This window comes from Cyprinodon variegatus, unplaced genomic scaffold (assembly GCF_000732505.1).
Source record: "Cyprinodon variegatus isolate N-32 unplaced genomic scaffold, C_variegatus-1.0 Scaffold227, whole genome shotgun sequence".
NCBI lineage: Eukaryota > Metazoa > Chordata > Actinopteri > Cyprinodontiformes > Cyprinodontidae > Cyprinodon > Cyprinodon variegatus.
Window position 1 is genome coordinate 797619 of NW_015150680.1, and position 23242 is coordinate 820860.

The 23242-nt window shown below is 36.9% G+C and overlaps 1 protein-coding gene across 2 annotated transcripts in view; it reads left to right on the forward strand.

Annotated features, from left to right (window-relative positions):
• Positions 1–2374: 2374 nt before the first annotated feature.
• Positions 2375–23242, forward strand: part of LOC107088685 (protein FAM163B-like) — a 28231-nt gene continuing 7363 nt past the window's right edge. Inside the window, exons 1-2 of one of the 2 annotated variants that reach the window (XM_015381005.1) lie at positions 2375–3037; positions 3254–3350. The gene's annotated coding sequence lies outside the window, so the exon portion shown is untranslated. Of the gene's footprint in view, positions 3351–23242 lie in introns of both variants that reach the window. The other variant, XM_015381004.1, reaches the window with a different exon arrangement.

Sequence of the window (23242 nt, forward strand, 5' to 3'; positions counted from 1 at the left end):
TATGAGCAGACAAAGATTTAAAGAAGGCTGGAAAGCTCAAGGGAGGTGCTGAACAGTTCTTGTGAACAAAAGATGATGTCATCCAGTACATTTCAGTGTTAAGTTTCATCTCTGCAGATATTGAACTGCTGTCCGTTAGTTTTGAACCATATTTACCCTAAGAGTTCACCAGTCTTGTTTTGGCAACTGTTTACATTCCAACATCTGCTGTTGTCTAAACTGTGTACGATGTTATCAGTTCTGTTGCTGCGAATATACAGAATCAACAACCAAATGCATTTGTGGTAATAACTGGTGATTTTAACCACGCCTCACTCTGCTACACTGCCAATATTCCAGCAGTTTTTCAGCTGCTCTCCTGCAGAAAACATAACTTTGGACTTGTTCTATGCGAAGGACTCATACATCTCTTACGTAGGATCTCTTCTTGGAAAATTTAATAACAGTCTTGTTTTTCAACACTCAGAGTATAAGCCCCTAGTCTATATTAAAGAGAGCTGTAAGGTAGTCACTGCAAGATAAAGAAACCCTGGAAGGTTGTTTGGAGGCTATAGACTATGGTCTGTCTAGTGTCTAACTAATTAGTCAGCGGCACAGGGGCACCTCCGACTTCCAATACGGTACAGACTGCTGTCATCTGATAAATTACTCAGATGACTTTGCAGTTGTTGGGTGCATCAGAGATGGACAAGAAACTGAGTACATGGAGCTGGTGAAAATTTTTGTGGCATGGTGTTGAAATTATCTGATCCTAAACATGAACCAAACAAGGGAGATGATTGTAGATTTAAAGAATAACAGGACAAGTCAAATGATATTATGGGGGAAGAGGTGGAGGTGGTAGAGGAGTATAAATACCCTGCTGTTCACCTAGACAACAGACTCGAATGGAACGCAACCATGAAGCTGTTTAAAAGATGAGAAAGAGCAGACTGTACTTAAAGAAACTTTAACCCCTCAAGTTTTCAGCAAAATGCTGCATATCTTCTATAGGTCTGTAGTGTCTGTCTCTTCTGCAACCATCTACTTGTGTAACAGCATCAAAACAAATGACCTAAATAAGATCAACAAATGTATTTAAAAATGTCATTTTTGACCTAGGAGCTCCTTTAGAACCTCTGGAGATGATTTTATAAAGAAAAATTATCGATACAAAGGAGAACATTATGAAGTAAAAGTGTACTCCAGGTGCATTATAAGACAAGATATTAAAATGCACAACCTTTTGACGAAAAACAAACAAAAAAACACATGAAAAGTATTTTAGAATGGAAGTGAAATACACACACCCACCCTCTTCTTGCTATATGTAGTGATTACTATGTGCTGACTCCTCCTTTTCAACCCTTTATATGCCCTAACCCTAAAAATAAAACCCTTAACCTAACCATTACCAGTGTACACAATTCAGGTATACAGGTATATACCTCAGCATAACCCTAACAAACTTGACACCGTATTTCTAAACTGTTTGAGGACCAGTCAAAATGTCCTCACTTTGTGAAAATGTACTCACTTCAATAGCTTTTCTGGAAACTACAGCATAAAGGCTAGATTTTTTCAACCACACCATGCAACTAAGGCTGAAACACTTAGTTAGATTAATCACACATAATCGATTATTGAAATTATCAACTAATTTTATAATTGCTTAATCCTTTCGTGTGTTATACAGCCTGTAAATCATGCCATTTACGGAGGAAAAACTACCTAAGAGGAGAAATTAGGGCAAAACTGTATCAACTATTCCTATGGATTAATGTTTAGGGTACTTAAGATGAGATCCCTTCTTTGTCAGTAAATATGTTCCCTACAGAACTTAAGTGGCATAGTTTTGGTTTCAGAATATTATGAACACTTTTTAGACTTCTCTGATTACTGCTTTCTTTATTTAAAGATTGTGTTATTTTTTCGTAGGCTAACCTTTTCTCGTCTTTTCTCATCACATCTCCACATGCATAACCCTGAATTGTCTGGTATGTTCCCTACTCTTTATGATTTTTAACCAGTTGTTCACTTAGGCATTCAGGAAAAGGTGGATTAATAGTAGTAGTAGTTAAATTACACATGATTGCTCTATTTACAGTATTGGTGAAGAAATATCACAATATAAAAAAAGAGAAAAGACAGTTTCTTTCAATTTCATAAGCAAGAAGTAGCCAGTTGGTCTACTTTATAAAACCCCACTGAAATGTAATTAAGTGCACCGTTACAAAAGGTGAAAAAGTTGAAGTGGCAAGCTATAGATTTTGAATTTCTTCACGCAACTCTACATTTCTCTTCAGAATCCGCAGCTCAGGCAGTGAGCACCATTGGCTGCACTCACTACTCTGACTTTTCGCGCAGGCACTGTGGCCAACCTCCATTGGATTTAAAGCGCAGCGTTTTTTTTTTCGTATCCAAGCAGAATCGGACGTCACTCTGAAGGAATCGGTAATTAATTGGCCAACGCGGAAATAACAGCAAAGCTGCTAATAAAAGCAGCCGTGGAACTATCCATCTTCCTGCGCATGCTTTTCCACAACAAAAGCATTAACAAGCCGGGCAGTTTACATGCAATACCATTGCAAGAGGCTGCGAGGGGATCGGAGGAGATTTATAAAGAAAGGAAAGCTGGATGTCAGCCGGTCGGGTTAGAGGCGGAACCTGGAGCGACGCTAAGACAAAAAATCTGACCTCGACCTTCCAGGACGCTGCGCGAAAGTGGTGGTTTTGAAAGAAATGGCGAAATTTCTCCCATTTCCCCATGCTGATTCTCCAGCGCACATGTTGCCCAGGCTGCTTGTGCTGCTGAACATGAGGATGTTTGCGTAGGAGTGTTTTATTTTCCTGTAGATCACTCTGCACAATTTCAACAACTCCAGCAGAGCGGTGGATGGACCCTATACGCTGCTGAACACATCTGTCAGATATAAAGTCGTTATTACCGGAAAACGATCAGTCGAATTTACATTTGGAGCCTTTTTGTCTCTCTTTTTTTTTTAAATCATCCCTGCTAGTGTGGAATTAAGCAAAAGAAGAATGTTGTACATCTTCAGTGAGTGTGAGAGAAACTGATCTACTGGAAAATACTAAAGAAATAAGCTTGGACCTTTGTATCTTGTGACTGTTTTTGATTTTTGTATTATATTTTTCATTCTAACACACTGATAGATGACTGGGCCCGGTTTGGGGCTATGTTTGCTTCCAGTTCTGAGTTTTAACCTTCCCAAAAGGAAAGACAAATATTTTCTCCTTTTCTCTTTTCTTTCAGTTTGATTTTTCAATATTTGAGTGACTTAGTGACTGAAGTCAACTAGGACTGAGAACAGCCCTGGATGTGACCCAAGGATTTCATCTTATCTCTGAAGGTAACACTCAATGCATGCATAGATAGATAGATAGATAGATAGATAGATAGATAGATAGATAGATAGATAGATAGATAGATAGATAGATAGATAGATAGATAGATGGACTTCAGCACCATGGACAGAGTCATTCACTTATCCTTTTCAGTGTTTCTGATGAAATAATGAACAATTATTATAGGCACAAACAACATATATAGACAGATGGTACACATGGGAACATAAAGGCAATGGACAGGTTTCTGCCCTTTCTATGTAGCGCTTGCTGCCTGGCCATGCACACCACATGCTGTCAAAACCTCAAGGCTTGTGTGCCAGAACTTCTCTTACCAACTGTCAGGCCTGTTTGCAATCCAAACTGTTCAGCTAAAGATATTTTTAGTCGAGCAGGGCCAAGCATATAAGTGAGTATTAATGTTGGCCAATAAAGGCAAAAAAGGAGAGGAAAAAAAACAACATGGGTTTAGAGGGAGGGGGTGGAGCATAGGATGCAATTCACCACCAGTGTTTCGAAAACATTGTGATACAAAGGGTAATTAGTGACCAGATGATTTCTAAGCCTACAAACTAATCTGGAACTTGACTGAGGTGTATGGGGCCAAAATGGTAGCTTTAATATTTGCAAAGGAATTTTGATAATTGCTCCAAAACTTACTGCTTAGTAAGGAAATGTTGTAGTGGTGCTCAATCAAATTCATTTATTTTCTCTACCTATGCGCAAGCTGTCATTTACAAAACAGCATATCTACCCACTGCAGGAAATTAAGAAAAGCAAAAAGTAAAAGTATAACAATTCTAAGGTTAAGCGTCGATACATATATTAAGTTGATATGCAGCTCTCATTTAGGATTCAGGGCTAGAAACCACAACAGTGCAGGAATGTCTGTTTGTTTTGTTACACGTCTTACCAGGTCTTTAGTGTTTTTCTAAAAATAAAAGCTGAAAAAGGTCATTGATGAACAAGAGGTTGAATACTGTCAATGAAAATTTTAGCTGTACCACTTATTGTTTTAAAATGGAGATATAGTAAAAATATGGGTTTTGTATAAGAGAACTGTTTGTTTAGCAAAATTCTCCCAATATATGCAAGTGCTTTAGAGAAAATGTATCTACCCTCTTTTTGTAAAATATATGTTTTTAAAATTTTTTTGAATAAACTGTGATTACACATTGCAACTCTAAACAACATTATGTAGCTGGACTGAGGGAAAAAAATATTTCTTTGGAATGAGTAATTGTTTGGCGTCTTAAATTTGCAGCATACGATATGTTGAACATGCAAACAGCAAGAGTGGAGTGAACCTTTCCAAAACAGTCGAGCTGTAGAGCAGCTTAGTGTAAGATGCTGTCTGCTGACTGGCTCTTTGAAAAGAGAAAGTGTCATGTTTTAATTTTCAAGTCACCGACTGCTGATTCAGCATTAGTACAATATATTTACTGTATGGATGGCATTTCAGTTTAAGATGGAGGAAAATTATAGAAGTTGATCAAATGTAAAGTCAGACTACAGTCACCAGAGCCTAAATTTTCGTAATGTATTGTCACCATTATTAACGTTTCTGCATGACATGAATGTACATCTTCTGAACTGATTTGATGTATTTTTATTTTTTTTATTATTTGGTTATTCCCTCAAAGTCTTCCCATGCCGTCAAATGTTGTTCACTCCGTCTGTTTTTTTTTTATTATTATTATTTTAGTTTGAATTTGGTTGCCTTACTAGACCTACAGGGCTGTCACTTCTACTGTTTAAAGAGGTACCAACAAATCAGAACCGTTCAATAATCCTGGAAGGATAATCTGACCCCCACTCAGTTCAAGTATATAAATTAAAATGTGAAACATATGATAATGGAGGAAAAATAGAATTGAAAAGCAATCTGTAAAGAATTTGTTTACATATGAAAAATAAGAAAATGAAGTTGATTAAAGTACAAATAAAAAAAATGTGATAAATGGCACTTAAGGTTTTATTACTTTCACATTTTGTTACTCTTTTAGTGACCCTTAGACCAGTGTATGTTTGTGTGTGTGTGTGTGTGTGTAAGAAAGAGACCTCTTTCTTACACACACACACACACACACACACACACACAAAAACACTTTCCCTATAAAGATACTTGATTTTTTATTGGAGCATGAATTCAAGATGTTGTGCATCTGTCTGCTTTTTCTACCAGCTTCTAGTTCACCAGAACATAGAGAAGGAGAAGAGGGAGAGAGAGAGAAGCTGAAGGACAAGCAGAAAGAAAGAAAAAACACATTTCTAGACAGATGGGTGATGAGAAAACAACAGGAGGGGGTGTGGAAAAGAATAGAGAGGGTTTCAAGAGTGCTAATGAAAAATTCAATTAGTGATTCTTATTTTTTTTTTTTTTGTAACCTAACTGGGTTTTGAATGCATTCTAGTCCTTTTAGAAAGAGTGGATAGGATGGATTGAAACTGGGGGGAAGGGAACATGGCTGCTCACTGATCATGTTAAACAGTCACCGCCAGCTCTTCCTCCTCCCTTCCTCCACCACCCATCTCTTGTCTCCTCCCCCTCAGCAACGCTCTTTTCACCCTCACAGCTACACCCTGAGCATTCCCTCATCACTTGTGCACAAACAGATGTGCTCAGGCCGCCAGAAGTGACCAGCACATGTGCATGTTTGTGCAGAGCAGCTATTGGTCAGCTGACCTCATCCTACTTAGTGTTAAAAGAATAAAATCTGATGTTTACTCCAAAGGGGGGTAGGGATGGAGAGCATTTGGTCAAAGGGCGTGGAAAAAACAGGCTGATGTGCCTGCATCCCATCTCTCTTGAGCCTCTTTCTTTGAATGTTTGCTGTGCATGTTCAGCATTAGTAAATCATTTACTTTATTTTTTCAAATTTTGATTACTTGTGCATCTAATTATAGTAAAAATATTGTATTTATAAATATGACCTAATGAGAAATATATTCTTGCATATTTTTTCACTTTCCAACATTTGCAGCATGCATAATTTCCCAGATCAAAACAAAATATCTGTTCATCAGTTTCATGTTTATTGTATAATAAATGCATAATGTATTTATGATATGAAACAAAGCTTCTTTGTTTTGAAAACAACCCTTAACCCTCTGAAATCTGATAACAAACATGAAGTACAGTCAAAAGACTGAAGTATTTGCTTTATCTATGTACTGCAGGGTTTCTTAGTGCAGATTCATGCATATTACTCTATAAATACTGAAGTGAAATTATATATTAATCAGCCTACATTTACAGTTTTGATTGAATTATGCCACATTACGCCAAGGGTTATTCTCATTATTAATTTTATGGTCCAAATATTTTTACTCAACACTTATCAGCAGAGCCTTTACATTAAAGTAGCAAATGTGGGTTCCCTTTTGGAGAGAGATGCAGTGAGAGTAAAATTTTGAGTAAAGAGAATATCTGCACAGGCGATGCCCATTAAAACTACCCTTGTAATTCATAAACTCCCTTTAACTCGTCATTCATGTTTGTCCCTCAATGTGGTTTATATGTAAATCTTTTTTCTTAATCCGTTTAGTGCAAGTTTGAGAAAGTTGATGCAAATAAAACAACTTTAAAAGCATAAACCACCCACTCAAAACCTGAAACTGTAACGGCAAAATGTCAGTCGGTAATAGAACTGTAGTCATAGAAACTGAAGATCCGCTCATACTGTTGCTCATGCCGCCTCTGGAGCACTGACCATTAGTTGTTACAGCCAAGCAATCAGCACATTTAAGCTCTGAACACTCTTTCCTTAAACATTTCAACTTTTACATGTTATGCAGCTTATGATTCCAATTTTTTTAAATAATGTTCAATGTGCTACGTGCTAATTTTAATCTTTTTATTCAAGCTTACTTTTTTTTTTTCCTAAGCGATCTTTTATTGGAGTTCCTAACTTTTTTAGTTTTTTTTTTTTTTTTTTTTGAGGCTGCCAGCTAATGTGCGGCACCTGGGGAGGAATCTGGGGTTAAGGGTCTGGCTCAAAGATCCAGAGTGGCAACCTTTGGGGCTCGATCTTTTCCCCAAGAAAAGGAAACATTTTATTTGTTGTTAAAAAAAACCCAGAGCAAACAGAAACATGGAAGGAATAAAAACCTCAAAATCTTCAAGTCCAAATAAATAAATAAATAATCAGTAATTCTTTCTAAGACCTCCAACAGATTCCTGTTAGGACGTAAGGGCCAACAGACAGTCATCGTCAGGCAGGTTGGCCCTGCAGATCAGACAGGTGGTGTTGTCCTTCAACCACTTGTCGATGCAGTGGATGAGGTAGTAATGGAAGCGGGGCTGAATCCTCAGCTTCTCCCCATCGCTGTAATAAGGTAAACATATGTGATACTGGGTCTCTTCTGAGTTGGTGGCAAAATCGAACACAGTAGTATTGGCTGCGGTTGGTTGTTTTGACCATTTGCAAACTATTCTCATTATGAGTGCGTGTGAAATCGTACGAAAAGTTATGCACCGTAATTTCGTTTTGGACGGTTTTTTTCGTCGTATGCGCATCTGACGCACCATTCACGAATATAGAATAGAAATTACAATTAGCCCTAACCCTGACCCTAACCCTAACCCTAAGATATAAAACTGCAAGCAACGTAGTTAGAGACATGAATAAGTGATGATTGCACTGTTTTTCCCATTTTTACGTCCGTCCGCGGATCTGCTTTTTTTCCCTGTCTGCCAGCGCATGCGCACTGATGTGGTTTTTTGAGGAAAAACATCCAAAAACGTACGAAATAGTGTGCATAACTTTTCGTACGATTTCATACGCGCTCATAATGAGAATATGTTGCCTGTTGAGGCATCTCCCTCTCCTTCATTAGACCATCTCTCCTCTTTGGTGAAGAAGGACAGAGAAATGGAACTAGATGTACTGGGGGTTTCTGGGACGATGGACAAATAATGGAAGAGGGCATCTTTGGGATCCAGCAAACATCCTTGGTTCAGACCGTCTGAACTGTCCGGTTCTGAAGATCCGGGGCTGGCAGGATACCCCTCAGCCATCACATGATCCAGTACCAACACCAAACCAGTACCCAAATTTACCAATCACCTCTGATCAAGGCTCATATCAGCCTGATGGTGATGATGATGAAGAGCAAGTTACCTTAAAATTCTGCTCTTTTCAGTTTGCTAGCGGACATACAGTCAGGAGAATTTCCCCATTGAGGAACAATAAAGGGATTTTCTATTCTATTCAAACTCGCATGTTTTTTGTAATATATACACATTATCTATTCCTTTAAAAAGACAGATATGGATTCGAACATGTTTTTCCTAGGATAGGTACCAGCAGATGCATGCATATACAGGTAAATAGGAAATCTTTTCTACCTTAATCCTGATATGGAAACTGTTAATATGAAAGATATACCTGGTTTAACCATCAAAGCACACAGCAAATAGAATAACTATGACTGGACGATGCTGAACTTGAGGATGTCTTTAAACAGCAAATCTTATCCAATTCGTATCTTGTGATTTGCATATATTATTGTATCTAAAAACACATTATGTCTGAAAAATTTAAGCACATTTTGTTGAAGGAAAGTCCGGTTCCAGTTCTGAAGTAAGTGTGCTACTTTTTATTTTATAGAATCTCATTTTCTTTACTTTCCCTTACATTTAATGATCTGGAAATATTAGCTCCATGACTGCCTCAAAGAGACTAAATATTAATTGGTAAAGTAATTATAGTTCCCAGATTCTACAAGAAGAGCTGCTCTGGCCATTCAACACACATAATTGATTTAGATTTTCATTAGTGCATACAGAGGAAATGTATAGTGCAACAACTGAGGTATTAATTGGTTGATTGCCAAGGTATTTCAGGAGCACTTGCCTTGATTCCACATTCCACAAAATTGTGACCATCATGCCATGTAAGTTTGCAACATTCAATGTACTGTCATTGAATAGGCAGGTGATCAAATTGTGCAGCATGTAATATCAGATACCTGTAGGGGCAGCTAAAGTTAAACCCTTTTTTAAGCCCTCCTAAACTAAAGCTTTTGACCTGTAAACCTCAGTGCTTGGAATAGTGAAACATCTTGCAATAACTATACGCATTAGTGTCTTTGCTGAGACCAGGTCAACTCTATAATTAATTAACTTTGCAGTTAAAATTACTTTGAAATTGGCAATCTGTGATCCTTTAAGAATAAGAGCTTTAGTCACCTCTAATTGCACAGCGGTGTGATGTGAGTTGGATTTATTTAGTCATACTGCCTTGATTAACTTAAAGATCACAATCGTGTCAGCATTTTTGTTCCTTTTCTTCGATTGCATGGTCGTGTTCAAGGCCACGATTGATCCAGTCCAAATAATGAAAGAGAAATTCAAGAAGCATAATATGCTATTTTTAATGCATGGAATAGATTTCATAACCAACAAACTGCCTTGTGTGTGAAAAGAGTTTGAATACTACAATTTGATGCAGCATACAGAAATGCTGCACTAGCGCTTAATATGTGCATCTTAATGCACATATCAAGATTAAATGTCAAACAATGCATCCGTTATGAGGGAGTTGTTATCAGGTTGCATATCCTTTAGATAAAGAGAGAACTAATTAGTGAATATGGAAAATTATCCTTTCTTCTTTTGAGATTTCTCCCTAATTAAAAATACATTGCCAAGCAGATGTGCGCCCTTTTCTTAAAAGAAAAAAATGAAAGACTGTTACATCACGTTAAGGAAAATATCCCTATTTAAATATTTTCTTGCTATTTAAGGAAACATATTCTGGTTACGAATGGGTGATCAAAAACAGAGCTGCACGTAACAATGGCAGAAAAAAGAAAGGATTTTCATATCATAGTATTTGTTTCAACCACAGACACAAAAAGATTGCTGCAAACTTTTTTTTAAAACTTTTGTTTGAAAACTTAAACATGCATCCCTTCACACGCATGTTTAAGTAGACAATAGAAAATTGGCGAAAAGATGGCATGACCAAGAGGTTGGAAATGCAGTAAATCCCTTCTGAAAACAGCAGTTATTTGTATACATCGTGACTCAAATGGTGTCCTTTCTGAAGCACATCGATATAATTTTAACAGTGTTTATTTAACAAATTAATTTGAAATTGGTGATAAAGCATAAGCACTGTGATGTGGTAGTGAAAGATGTCATTTCTATGCAAGCTGTTTCTGTGAATACATTGGATCACACTTTGATTAACTACTTGGAGTGATGAGCTAATCTACTACTAAGTGTCAAAATGACATAATTTGTCCAGTCAGTTTTCAACATTTTTGCACTTTGCTTTTGTACAGCAGCTATGAATTATACAGCTAATCGTTTCTCATCCGAATGCTGACTTTAATCAGAGGCAGATCTGACTTTTGAATCAGGAGGAGGAGGATAAGAAATCAGAGAACAGCGCTGGACACGAGTATTTAATTGCATTCGATTGTTTTAAAGATCATACATTTTGGATTCTGCTTTTTAGAGATAACACAGCTAGATTTATATCATTAAGGAAATCTTTGTTCTTGATTTTCTTTGATGTGACATTTGCAGCTTGGATCTATCACTAGCAGGACTGTCCTACTTAAATTAGGATAGAAACTTCGAAATGGGAATTATGAATGTCTGCAGTCAATTCCTACTCTACATTGCACATGTTGAAGCAAATGAAACCAGTATCACATAGATCTCAAAGATTGATATGCATTTTCTGTTTAGACAACTGCTTTAACAGTAGAAAAGAAGTTTAATAGTAATAAAAGGACTTTGTCCTTTTACTAAAAAAACAAAACAACAGCTTTATTATAAATGCATTTATGTGGCTGATAAAAAAGTCCCAATCTCAGATATTTAATTATTTTCACAACTCCAGTTCGGACACAGATGAGAAGGAGTACAAAAAAACATGGTGAGAAAATTCACTTGAAGGAAAAAAAAAAATACTGGAGGCAAAGCCAGCTAGAAGTAGGGGTACGAATTGATAAGATTTTCACGATTCTGATTCCCTTATCGATTTTGTGAAATGATTCCATTCCTCATCAATTCTCTTATCGATTCTGTTAACAAGGAACTTGGTTAGTGCACGGTTACATTCGTCTACCTTCGCCTGGGACATTCTATTTCTGAATGCCTCAGCGAAAACAGAAGCCAGTGAACGGGAGCTGCTAGCCTCTGAGCCAGCCAGGCTACCTGTCTCGTCACAGTCATCTAAATCTAATGGAGAAGGCATCCGTTTAATAAAAAGCATTACTGTAGAATTTCTGGAAATAAACTCATCTCTCCCCGATCTAAATAAAAGCGCGTCACCTTTCTCTCGCTCCCTGAACTAGGCAGCAACTTCGTAGCATGTTTAATACCCCCACGGAGAGGTAGCAAATTGTTGTTTTTTTTCAGAAATAGCATATGATTTACTAGGAACCACATTAAGCACAGCCACTAATATAAAACTAGCTACTTACTTTCCTTCCATGCTGGTCGTAACTTTAGCTTCTGTCCGGAAGCATAAAAAACACGGCATTCGTTAAAATGTGTGCCGTGTTAACCTTGTTAACTCACAAAGTCAGATTGATTCACAGTTTTCTATCTAAGGAAAACCGGTTGATTGCATCGACTCATTGACTCGAAGGCAGTCCCTCACACCAAACATGCTTGCGGTGACAGTGGAAAGGAAAAACTCCCTTATAACAGGAAGAAACCTTCAGAAGAACCAGGCTCTGCATGAGCGGCCATCTGCCGAGGCCAACTGGGGTTCAAGGACACAGAAGCAGACATGTAGAAAGAAGCAGAGATAAAAAGGAACTTGTCAACCAGCTACACAGGCGGGCCCATCCAGGAAACACACAGCCAGGCAGATGAGCTCCGAGCCAGCTCCTATGTCAGAGGATGAAGAGATCACATCCAGAAAGTCACAGTCAGTGAAACAGGACTACACTGAAAAACAGGCCAATGCAGTGTCAATATTAGCTTAAACATGGTCCTCAGTGGCACCACATCTAAGAAACAAAATAATTCACCAAAATGCTGAGAAAAATTAAGAGTTTAACAATAATTTGTTAAAGTAACTGGTCAGTTAATGTTTGAACTAACTATGGTGTCTTGTATCAGCCGAAATGCTGGTGCTCCAATTACATCTTTATTCTTTTCCTATATTAAAGTGTAAAATGAATGAATACAAAACCATGCATTGTATTGCATTTGCATTTGTAGAAAGTTTCTGTAGAGTTCAGTTTGTATTCCCTCCAGCGATCAATAAATAAACCAAAAAAATGCCTCTGCAATTTTGTGGTCGTGCTATTAATAACTGTTAATGCTAAAAAACTAGCATACTATTGTTACAATCTGGCTAATAGGCAATAACAAAATGAAATATGTACCATGTTTAAAAGTTCAAAATATAAAATTGTAAAGATTTAAAATCATAATCAGTTTAAAACCGAAATGATCAACATGAAGTAAGTCAGTGAAATCAATTTTGTGTGTAGGAAAATGTATGTAGAAGAGTTGTGATGTGCCTACAAAGCACATCAGATATTTTCTGATTTATATTTTGGCTGTTTAATAGACATAGTGAAATCAACGGACAATAACTAATTGATTGGACACCACTGAGGCTTCTCAAAATTTTAATTGCTCTTTATGAAACTATTCATACACCATACAATGTAAATGAGCAACAATTTAAGTGGTTAGTCATTGTTCTAAAATAAAACCACACTAATCTTTTTGCTAAAATCTAGAAGATCCTTTGCAACTGTTATTTTTTTTCATTATTATTATCCAACCCAGCCCAAATAAATCAATACTCAATGCTTTGTCAAAATGCTGCTTGAACTCTGTTTTCTCTGATATGACAGAACATTGATATTAACCCACATTTTTTTGTCATTTCTGACAAAGATAGTCTCCTAGTGGCTAACGTATTAGCACTGTTACCTTGCAGCAAGCAGACTTGGTTTAAATCCCAGCCTAAAATCTTTTTTGTATGTAGTTTGCATGATGTTCATTCATGCATTGGTTTAGTGTATAAACTCTGATGTAAAAACATAAATGCTAGATGAATACTGTGTGTCTCACTGAATTGTCGTTGGGTGTGTGCTTGCTTGTACATCCTGCTTATCTGATGACAGGGTTTCCAGAGTGAACCCTGCCTTTCACCTAACGACAGCCTCTCTAAAGTCCTGAATGGGTCAGCAAGTATACGACAATTGATGGAATATTGACTATAAGGCTTTTTTTTTTGTCTTTTATTTATTACCATAATTAGGTAGTCTTTTCAAATTTGTGGGTTGAAAAATGTGTAAGACTACAAATTCTGAACTTTTTTTTATCAAACTAAAGGGTCGCTCATTCTGTCAGTATTTCAGGAACTTTCTTCAATTCATCAACTTTAATACTAAGAACTGAAATATCTCAGATCTCACTGCAGCCCCTGGTGGTTCCAAGATTATAGCCTGTCGTTCCCAGACCAATGGTATTATTTGCACAGCAGAGGGTAGACCATTGTGAAGCAGAGATGAGGGGCAGGAAGTACAGCGTCAGACTGACAAAATGTGATTACATGCAATTATTATGAGATTATTTGAAAATGAAAGCTATTTTTCTCCCTTAATTATTTGGAGTCTAAGAGTATGACTGACAGTAGTTCAGTGAGTCTGATTAAAAAAAGATTTAAAGGAAACTTTTTTTAACTGGTTGCCCCAAAATGCCTCAATTGTTACTTAGGAAGTACAGATTTTTTTTTTTGTTGTTGTTGAAAGTATTCATGTTTGTTAAACTTTTCCACATTTTGTAACATTATAATGCCAAACTTAAGGGTATCTTGTAAAGCAGTAGGTAAAGCATGCATATTATTCTAACACATGGGTGCCACATTTCAGGTTTTGAGAGCTACCATGCTAAACCGTGTTGATTCATCTCATTCCAACATATCTGAATCAAAGGAGTGGCTTATTACCAGGCCTCTGCCTGTAGGAATCCCGCTGCGTTTCAGGTGATGGAGAAAAGATGCATCCAAGTTGGTCTTTAAGGGCCGCTGTCCTGCAGGTTTTAGAGCTTTCTGAGGTGCATGCCTGATCTAAGCGTTACAGCGACTGAAGGCTGGACTTGGGAAGCCTTGTTCTAAATGTTTTAATATAAAAGTCACAAAAGTCTAACCTACATTTGTATTTAGACATGGTGATGGTAGCATCATGCTGTGGGGATCTCCTTGTTCAGCAGGGACAGGAAAGCTTGTCAGAGTTAATGAAATTATGGATAGAGCTTCAAACAGAGCAGCAATAAAAGTTTAGATCAAATTTAAGTGTGACTCAGTTCAATTTCAGACATAAATCTAAGAAAGGATCTTTGACAATACTTGGTCATTGCTGTTCACAGATGCTCTACTTCCAGTTTTACTTAGCTTAAACCATATTGTTGGCACAAGTAAGGCACAATATATATATCAATATTTAAATGTGCACAGCTGGAAAAGACATAACCCAAAAAACTGTAAATGTAGCAAAGGGCCTGAAGATACTTAGACAAATATTAAGCAATTACCAGTAATTTGTAAAAACTACAATGATCTCCTTTCCATTTTACAATACATAGCTTTTTGTGTTCATCCATTACAAATTAGCACATGGCTTTAATCAAATACATTTAAGTTTGTGTTTTTAACAAGACAGAAACTTAAGGGGGCTAATACTGTATGAATATGTTGTTGTTTTTTGTTGTTGTTGTTGTTATTTAACAAATTTGAAAAAGTTTAAGAAATTGTATAGCTTATCCTGGTACTTTCAAATACTTTGAATATATCTCCTAATGTTGTTATACAACTTTTTGTCAGTGCAATGATCAGGAGAGGTCTCTGTGATTTACATTCTTGCTGCTCTTAAAGGTGGATTGGGACTAAATTGAAAAGCTAGAAAAAGACAGAGTATATATCAAAGGATAAAGGAGCTTTTGTACACCGAAAAGGGCAGTCATGCTTTGTTGCTTCAGTGCTTGCACATCCTATTTGGGGGTCAAAGCAGCAGACTGGACTTAAATCAGCTTGCAATTTGTAAAGAAGAATTGGAAGGTCATTCAGATGGATGAGGGACATTTAGTGAGCTGTATAATTAAATGAAGAGACCCCCGGGTCTCTTTCAGTGCTATATTCATAGAAGCCATGAGCCATTTTTATGATATATCATTTGCAGAGGAGCACTAATTACAGAAATGTTTCCTGGGCAATAATGGGACACATGTGGAGGATGAAAATACATTTATAGCTACCGCCTTGTTCTTCAGCCAGAACTCCAAATTTCACCTCTTTTTTCCCCCTACTAATTCATGACTCAAGGTCAGTGTGAGTAGTGTGCTAAACTGGCTTTAGTAGAGGGATGGGGTAGAAGGGATGTACGCCCCAGGCACTCTGCATCGGAGTTGTCATTATTCTTGAAGATGGGGCCAGGGACACAGACAGATGGTGGAATAATATGCAAAGACAGAGTGAGTCAGAAAGTCAGAGTCAAGTAAAGCAGTCATAGTCGGTGCAGTGACACATCGTGATGCAGAAGACTAATATGTGAAGGCATAAGGATGACTTTTTCACCCTATTAAATTAAACATTTTAGCGTCTTTAAGGAAAGAAGGGGGAATTGGGAAGATTATTAGAAGCTATATATTTCTAGATGACTTAACTTAAATACCAATTTATTTCCAATAAGCTCTTCTTTTTATTGCTCTACCCATGGCTCAGGCACTTTACTATCATGTGTATTCTGATTGCAGAAAATAAGCACTACCAAAAAAATCTCTTTAAGGGGTTAATAGTATAGTAACATGGTTTAAAGCTGAGTTCAGATTTACTGTAGAATCAGAATGCATCAACTGCTAATTTCTGCATCATAATAAGAAAACTTTTTATTTTCTTTAATTTGAGAGCAAATTATAAAAAGTTTCAGAAATTGTATAGTTCATCCTACAACTTTCAAATGATTTGAATATCCCCTCTGTATTTATGCAACTTTTAATCAGTGCACTGTTGCAGGCAGCAAATCGCTCTCCACATTTTCTCCAGACTCTGTCAGGTCTGTCACATGTGCTTAGTGCGAACCTGCTTTCATCTGTGAGGAGCAAAGGGTGCCAATGGTAAATTTCCCAATCCTGGTGTTCTTTGGCAAATGCCAAGCATCCTGTATGATGTTGGGCTGTGAGCACAACCCCCATCTGTGAACTTCAGGCTCCATCACCATCCTCATGGAATAGGTTTCTAAACATTTGTGCAGACACATGCTCATTTGGGGCCAGCTGAAGTTCATTTTGCAGGCCTCTGGCATTGCTCCTCCTGTTCCTCCTTGCACAAAGGCAGAGGTAGCAGTCCTGGTGCTGGGTTGTTGCCCCTCAATGGCTTCCTCCACGTCTCTTGGTGGACTGCCCTGTCTCCTGGTAGCACTTCCAGCATAAACTGACAGACACAGCAACCCTTCTTGCCACAGCTCACATTAATGTGCCATCCTGGATGAGCTACACTTCCTGAGCCATTTGTGTCGGTTATAGAGTCATGCTGCCACGAGTGTGAAATCAACACCAACATTAATAGGTGACCAAAACATCAGCCAGAAAGCATAGGTACTGAGAAGTGGTCTGTGGTCCCCACCTGCAGAGCCACTACTTCACTGAGTGTGTCTTGCTAATTGCCAATTATTTAAATGTGTTGCCTATTCCATTTGCACAACAGCATGTGAGATTTATTGTCAATCAGTATTGCTCACAAAGTAGACAGCTTGATTTCACAGAAGTTTGATTTAATCAAAGTTATATTGTGTTGTTTACATGTTCCCTTTATTTTTTGAGCGGTGTACTTACTGTCAATGCTTGTTCATTTTCCTTTATAAAGTCCACATTTGAAAGAAAAGTAAATTTTTAGGTTCAGCAGCAGAGTTGAGTATGTCTGTCATACCCATGAAAACCTTGTCAAATCCTCCCTTCCAGTAAAAGAAAAGCTTAGGGGGAGGGCCACATGATGGTGAGGAAATTAGATTTTGACAGTCCTATATTTTTTCTTATGGATCAAAGTCTATCCACCAAGACAACAATACTTGTCACTAAAGACCAGGATCTATGAGAATCTATCTCTATAAACTGGGAGCATGGAGCGGCCTCCCTGCAGCCTTAACCACTTGGAACACTTCTGGTCAGGGTGGAGTTCATGTCAAAATAACAAACAACATGGTTTGATAAAAGGCAACAAGTGCTGGTTGAGAATTGTAAACCCATCCCACAGCAGTGTAGGGGTCTCACCCTCACACCAGAGAGTTTTTTCATTGAATAAATAAACTGTTGAACTTTAAATATGTCTGAATTCTTAAAATTTCAGTCTTAGATTCATACAGCAACCAAAACAATAGTAAATTGCAGAATATGCTCCCTCGCTTTGGAGAAAAGGAGTTTGCAACATTTTCTTGAGGACAAAATCTACAAACTTAACACTGCAGCTCAACCTGCAAAGAGATTTTCCTTACAAATGTGAAAGAATTTTTAGAAAAATTAACTGTTTTTGTTGTTTTTTTTGCGTTTCATTACCTTGAAGAGTTGTTAGAATAAAAAGAAATTACTTTTTATTTCGCTTTTGATGTGTAGCACACTTTTAAATAAGTATATATGCATCCCTGCTTAGTGGAACGGAAATAATTGGAAATTTGTTAATATTTTGGTAGTTGCTGAAGTTAATTTTTATTGGTTTTTCTTATTAGAGAATGGTATGATCTGTGTCCCGGTACTTCACAGTTTCTCATATTTGCAGTAAAGCTGACCTAGCCTGACCCATTAAAGTTACTGAAAGAGCCCACCACTAAGAATTGTTTGTATTTCTGAATTTCCTCAAGAGCTCTTTTTGCGTCTATGCGCTCTGGCTTTATGTACTGTACTGAGTGCATCTGCCTTGTTCAAATCCACTCTTTGACATCCACCATTGTCACTAAGCTCTTCCCATTGTTCCCAGGGCATGTTACTGTCTGTTGTGCGCAACTCAAATCCACCACCTACTGTGTACTTCTCTCCCACTGAACTGAAAGCCTGTCAACAGCCATTATTCCAAGCAAGACCTCTGCTGTGATCCCTGCCATGTTTCATTGAAGCGTAGAAATTTATTCTAAAGCTCACTGTCTGAGCATGTTAGCTACTACTAAAATTACAGCATGTGGGTGTTTGTGGGTGTTTAGTGTGTGTGTGTGGACCTGCTGCTTTAAGCAAATCTTGTCCTGTGGATGGATCCCACTAAAACCAGCTGAGTGAACGGGTTTGCTTTCCTCATGCGCTGTTTCGCAGTGGAATCTGAGGTGCTGTACTTGTGTGTCAGGGTGTGTGTGGTCAAACAATTAGCACTGTCCATCACCCAACACATCCCTCACATACTGATCTGATTAATGAAGCCACAGGAGAAGTGCCTGCCCTGCGAAGTGACTGGAGCCATGTCTTTGACTCTGTTAGGTTTAGTATGATCTTCCATTTTCACGTTTCGTCAGGTCACAGCCATAAACCAGAATTTATTATAATGTTATTTTGTTTAATAGAATAACAAAATCTAAAAAAATAAGCTGGCATGATTTTTTACTTAACCTCATGAAAAGATAAATTTGTGGTCAAATTAAACCAAAAATTATTTTCTTTTTGTTGGCATGCATGCCTGTTAAACATGACAGTAATAGCATTATACTCTAGAGATGGTTATGTTCATAGGGTTGATGATGAGCAATGTGAAGATGGATAGAGCTAAGTTCCAGGCCATCCTGAAAGAAAGACTTTGGGATGGGGCTTGCAAAATAATATTTAGGGTCGTTTTTGGTGAAATCTGGCTGAGCTGGAGATTGCAGCAGAAAAGCAATTACAAAAATCAAAGTCTTTTGATTTGCATAGCTAATACAGAAAAACTGCCACTGTGTAAAGCTGTGATTACATCAAATGTTGTGTCTGCAAAATGGTGATGAATGCAAATGTAGGACAAGTACGTTACGACATACTCTCTGTTGGTATATTGTATAAAATCTCAATAGTAGGTGGCTGCGGCACTTTCTGCGGTCACCTACAATTTTGGTAGAGGACCCAAGCTGGAGATAAAGGAGCCACCCACTCCGCCCAGGAGTACGAGGGTTGGGTGGGAGGGCAGTTTATATATTAAAATCTCTAAGCACAGAAACTTAAAGCTGTAGTACTAACTACATTCATCTTAACTGCATCTATGAAATAGGTGAAGTTATTGTTGTAATTTTGAACTTTATTGCTCTCAGGGATCTTAGGGAGCAGTGGGCTACCATCATGGGGCACCCAGAGAGCAATCAGGGATTAAGGGTCTTGCTCAGAGAGTGGCAGTCTGTGGGAGTGGGTTTTGAGCTCACAACCTTAGAATTCCAAGCCATATCCCTCACCACTAGGCCATCACTCCCCAATTTATAGAACTGACTGGAAATGACTGGTTCTCTTTAATATACTGCAATTGAATTGTTCGTAAATCGTTGAAGAAATTAATAATCAATTCTGACCTGATAAAACATTACACTTACCTTTCATTAATAACCTTGATTGGTTAATAGCCTAAATGTAGGACTGAGCAAAACAGGGGAACATTTGATTAAAGAAGTTGATATGGACATGGCGATGACATAAACTCTGAAAGACAAACTCTACAAAAATGAAACTGAACATGCCTGAGTGTGTCACTTGTTCCCTCAGCCATATGTTTCTCAGAATTTCTGAACTATTACTTACTCGGGATTTAAACTTGATTTTCCTTCAATCCAGATGAAGTCCTCTAATGTAGAGCAGAAATAAACATTGTCAATGCACCAATCATTGCTGCATTCAGGATCTACTGCTAGGATTGTCTTTTTTTAATTTTATATTCTAAATCCAAATGACTTTTTTTAACCCTCTAAGCCACTATCTGTATCCTTCTTCCCATATGCTTTTAGTTGTACGTATATACTTCAGGCCTTTAAAACAAAATGAGTTCAGAATAAAAGGATCAAATCGTCTCTGAAAATTATAGTAAATACAGCAATACCTCTCCAATAGCCTAGTGCCAAAACTAAAATAAAATTGTATAGGATAAAAAAACTCAGAAGAAATAAATTCAATCAATAGCAGAAACAACACATTTAGGATTGTGTTGAGTATCAAATAATAAATCAAAGTCTAATTTAGGGTTGTCAAAATAATGATACTGTATCTGGATACAATAATAATTTGGCATGATAACAATGCTAAAGACAACTTTTGTTTGCATTTTTTATGTTAATTATAGACTTCTTTTAATTTGCACATTAAAATAATAATCCGCTAGAAAACCTTAAAAGAAAGTATGTTCCATGTAAAGTTTAAAAAAATATGATTTTTTTTTTTTTGTCTGTGTTTTTCTATCCCCATGATGTCAGAAAGGGTATCAAGTGTTGATTATTTTTCCTGGTATTAATATCAAAAACGTTTATCATGAAAACCCTCATCTCTATGTATGCACATTGAAAAAGTAGCCTTTCAAAGCTTATTTTATCTTCTCTGTATTCAATAGAAATATATTTTATGTCATCATAGCAATCTACCTCTTCTTGCTGGCCCTTTTTGTGGACATAAAGCATTCAGCCTCACTATCTTTATCTATATCAAGGTTAATTTCTGTTTAATATTGTGTGATTGGAAAATAGAAATGTACTCAGCTTAACAAAGGAGATAAGTGATAAACAACTGAAATTACTTTAATAAAGTCTTGGAAAATGAGATGTGGACACAAGTACAAATTAACCCAGTTCTGCTCAACATAGAAAAAAAACTATTACAGCTCCTTTACAACTGATGGGCTATTTGACACCAGAAGGAACAACAATATAAAATAGCCCCCAAGCATAAATGAATACTTATATTAGCAGATACATATAAGTATCAGGAGCCCTTTCTATGACTCAGTACCCTAAAAGTAACACTCAGCCTTAAAAAGGTTGGTGACATCTGAAATATGGAAACCTAATAACTCTATCTGTGCAGGCTTAGGGTACATGTCTTATTATGGCAAAAACAAAGCTGGTTTTGGGAAAGTGGACAGCCATTCACCATACACCTGATGATACAGTTGATACCCAAAATGGCCCAAATCTAGCATTTGAAATGTTGACATGACCAAGGTGGAATTTTTCAAATAACATATTGCATATTATTTTTTTTCTCACATTCTTTATTACTTGTGAGAAACATATGGCTTTAAAACTCATTGTCTTAATATGTCGCCAGTTTTTTTATAAATTAGCCAAAAAATTTTTTAAAGTTCCTCTGCCTGCAGCAGTCTTAGTAACACTTGACTTCCTCCAAAAACGAGATAAAACTTCTTCCTCCATTTTCATTTCTTTCTTGTTTTGTACTGACATACAAAAAGTTCACATCTTTAATTACAAACCTCTGAGGCCAAAAACACTCTGCTCAAGCTGTTCCTCCTTGTTTGGTTGACTGAGTGACCTGCAGACCGGATTAGATTACAGCTGCATCACAGCTTGAGAAAAGGGCGATGGTGGTTAGTTTGTACACCAGTGATATGCTTTCTCATCCTCCCAAAACGTACAGGCTGTCTCTGATGAGAGAAGCTTCAGAGTACGATTGGAATTCCAGCAAATTACAGATAGAAGAATTCAATGTTGGTTAGAATCACTTCAAGGCTGAATAGTTTTCCCCTGATTAGCAAATTGTTTTCCCTTGTATTTAAGGTAACACTGGATAAGACAGAACAGCATAACCTAGAATGTGTTACTAGAAGCTGAAGCAAAGTTTGCGTTACAACCGTTTTATGTTTCACCAAATTTCTTATTTGTCTTGGTCACAGCGAAGTTCCATCTTTTCAACATATGCCTATACTGCAGTGTTTCTGCTTGCTCATAATGACTTTCAGTATTGAGTCATAGCTTAGCAACAAGCCTGCTGGCCTATTTTTGGTTTCAGGCAATTATACAGAATGCAATGTGTTGGTGTGGTCCTGTGACACTCTCAGATAGCCAATGTGGTGAAGACAAAGGGTCTCGGCCCACATCTGTCAAGTTTGAGACCTAATAGCCTGTTATTCAACATACAGACCTAATGGCACATCTCATTATTCGAAGCAATGTGGAAAAAATTCAAATATAGAAACTACATTTATCTTTGTTTTGCCTGTATAGGTTTCCAAAATAGATCAACAAACAGAATATTTTTAATGTAATAAAATACCTGAATATATGAAATGCCTTTATGAATAGATAAGTACACCTTATCTAGAATAAAGTAACAAAATGTTATAAAGTAATAACTAACAAAATATGATATATGGAAACAGTACAATGAGAAAAGGAACATAAATTAATAAGAAAAAGTTACAATTATTGAAGTTACGCTACATCTTGTTTATTTGAACCATGTAAGGATGAACGAAAATACTAAAATATACAAATATTTGTATCGCATTATTAAACAACAGTACTAAATAAGAAATATTAAATTTAATATAAGGAAATAGTTGAAAAATAAATCAACTTTATTCGCATCAGAGGTAAAATGTTTTGTATTTGTGTTTTATTTTTTAAGTTAGTTTAGTTACTAATGGCTTTCTATGATGCTATGGTGAAAATATGATGTGACACATAAGACCATTTCTTTTAAAGACCTTTAAATGTTGGAAAAATAAAACTGGCAGGTATGGTAGATGTGTTTTATTTCTAATTTATGAAGTTAATGCAAGAATGTCGCTGCTCGTTCAAAGTTTGACAAGATTTAAAGTTAAGGAAAAAATGTAAATATCTTGCTATCACTCACCCAGACCGTCAGTAAAAACAGTTAGAAAACAAATCTGTACAGTAAAACTATTTTTTAGTTGTCCTTTAAACTTTTTCCCCAAAGTTAAAAGTAATTGCTGAGAGTGCTGTATATAATTATATA